Genomic DNA, 2788 nt, shown 5'->3' with positions numbered 1-2788 from the left:
GGATTGCATCCATATGGTTTAATTCTAAGACTCTTCTGTTGTTGCTCCTGTCTGAGGCATAAAAATACTCATTGTCAGCCACTATCTCTATAACATCAATGGCTTCTTCAATGGTCTTCTTCTTGTTTAGGGAACCTCCAGATGAGTGGTCTACAACCTTCTTTGATTCATAACTCATCCCTTCATAAAAGATATGGATTTGCACCCACTCATTAAACATATCAGGGGGGCATTTCCTTGTCAAATCTTTGAATCTCTCCCAGGCTTTATAAAGAGTCTCACCATCCTACTGTCTGAATGTCTGCACTTCAATTCTTAGCCTGTTTACTTTCTGTGGAGGGTAGAACCTTGTTAAGAATCTATTTATTACATCTTCCCAGGTTGTCAAGCTTTCCTTGGGGAATGATTCTAGCCATTTTGATGCTTTGTCCCTCAAAGAAAATGGAAATAGTAGCAATCTATAAGTATCAGGATGAACACCATTAGATTTAACTATGTCACATATCCTTTAGAATTTAGTGACATGCTCATTAGGATCCTCTTGGGCACTTCCTCCAAAAGAACAGTTGTTTTGCACAAGAGTTATGAGCTGAGGCTTCAATTCGAAATTATTAGCATGGATGGTTGGATTTTGAATGCTGCTACCACAATTTCCTGGGTTTGGATTGATGTATGATCCCAAAACTCTCCTCTCTTGTCCAGCAGGGTTGGCTCCACCTCTTCTGGCATGATTGTTAACCTCTCCTTCATGATGGTTTTCCATATCATCCTCCATGGTTATATCCAAGTCTTTCTCCTCTTCTTCTGCACCAACAACCCTCTTTTCTTTTGCTTCCCTTCTTAATCTCAAGAAGGTTCTTTCCGGTTCACTATCAAACGAGGTTGAAACCTCTCTTCTACCTATCATACAAGTAGCACAACAAGCAGCAACCAGCAAGAATTCACAATTAATAAAAAAGTGTGATTAGAGCAATTGAGGCAATTAATCAAACAGTTAGTGAGTCAGTGAGTTAGTATTGCAGGAAAGCAAAGAAGTAAGAGAAATTAAAGAGAAATAACTAAAAAAAATTACAGAGAACAAAAATGAACAACTGAAAGTAAAATTCAATAAATCAAATGAAAACAAAAGTGCTCAATCTAGTTATCCTCCAAGTTAGTCATTGTCAATACAAAACCAATCCCCGGCAACGGCACCATAAACTTGATTCACCCGGAAACCGTCTCTCAACAATTTCCTTCCGGGAAGTGCACCAGATTGTCGTCAAGTAAAAACTCACTGTAGAGTGAGGTTGAATCCCAAAGGGATTGGTAGATTGAGCAATGTTAATTGGAGAATTACGCTAGTTGAGCGAAATCAAAATTGGGTTGAGATTGCAGAATGTAAAGTTGGCGGGAAACTTAAATTGCAAGAAATTAAAGGAACAGAAATTAAATTGCAGGAAATTTAGAGCAGGAACTTAAATTGCATGAAATAAAATGGGAATGGGGATTAAGCATGAAATTAAAGATGCAGAATATAAACAAAATGGGTAGATCAGAAATGGGAATTCATTGGGTTTTGGGAGATATTGGACTCTCCGGATCAAATCATTTTCATCTCTTCCTCAATCAATGCATTCACTGACATTGCTTGGCAATCTTAGATGATTGGATACCAATGTCTTGGCTTACCAATCTCTCTAAGCATGAACAATTGCCCAATGTCTTGATTTAATTGCTCATGGGAATAGTTGAAGTTCGGTCACTGACTATACCACACAAATTCATAGATCAAAGTATTGGTAGGATTACATGTCACTATATCCATCCAACCCTCAATCTAATCCAATGTGAGAAAGCAATTATAGCATGAATTCTTCATCCTTCTCTCAAGGATCCGAAGAATTCTAATTATGGATAGCTTCTCTCTCAAGACAACTATCCAATTGAATTAAGACCGAAAGCTTTCTAACAAAAATCAAGAGAAAAGAAAGAAGAAGAAGATGAAAACTACTATTGATCCATTGAATTATAATAGAGATCCCTAACCCAATAAAGGGGTTTAGTCGTTCATAGCTCTCAAAATGAAAATTGGGATTGAAAGATACATTCGGAAAATTAAAACAGAAAACTGAAAAGTGCAATAGAAAGTAAAAATATGGGAAAAAGGTCCTCTCTAACTTAAATTCTAAGCTATTTATACACTCTCTTTCATTGATCTTCAATCTCTGAATTGGACTTTTGGCCTTGATGAAATTGGGTTGAAATGGCTCCAATTGGTTTCCCTTGCTGTTGAGAAGAGATCTATTTGAATTACAGAGTTCTGGTGCTCAAGTTGGAGTTGACATTTGATGCCCAACGTTGACTCAAACGCTTTTCAAAAAAAAAAACAGATAAATTTTGCTTTCATTGGCGTTTGACTCAACGTTGGAGGGCCAACGTTCTGCTATCCCACGCGTACGCGTGCACCATGCGTGAGCGTGAAAGCTGTGATTTTGCTGATTCACGCGTACGCGTGCATTGCCATTTTTCCTATCAATGCGCACGCGTTATTGACGCATACGCATGAATTCAAGTTTTTCAATTCCAAATTCTGGGCTTGGCATCGCGGACGTTGGAAGTAGCATTTGAGGTAACGTTGGACCTCCAACATTCGCTTTGTGACGCATACGTGTGACCCACACGTACGTGTGGATGGTCAATTTTGCTATTCCACGTGTGCGTGTGACTCACGCTTGCGCGTGGATATAGAAATTTTGCTCTTTCACACGTACGCGTCACTCAAAAATTCTTTTGCTCCAGAATTGAA

The 2788-nt window shown here is 38.5% G+C and overlaps 1 non-coding gene across 1 annotated transcript; it reads left to right on the top strand.

Moving 5' to 3' along the window:
- The first annotated feature begins 214 nt into the window (after positions 1 to 214).
- LOC148570118 (small nucleolar RNA R71) lies at positions 215 to 322 on the top strand. The gene has a single exon (XR_015880426.1). It is a non-coding gene; the product is annotated as a small nucleolar RNA R71 (small nucleolar RNA).
- The last annotated feature ends 2466 nt before the right edge of the window (positions 323 to 2788 follow it).

The sequence above is a fragment of the Arachis ipaensis genome, chromosome B3, assembly GCF_059453495.1.
Source record: "Arachis ipaensis isolate K30076 ecotype BB chromosome B3, ASM5945349v1, whole genome shotgun sequence".
NCBI classification, from domain to species: domain Eukaryota; kingdom Viridiplantae; phylum Streptophyta; class Magnoliopsida; order Fabales; family Fabaceae; genus Arachis; species Arachis ipaensis.
The sequence above is the reverse complement of the archived record's forward strand: the minus strand, read 5'-3'. Positions and strand labels throughout refer to the sequence as shown.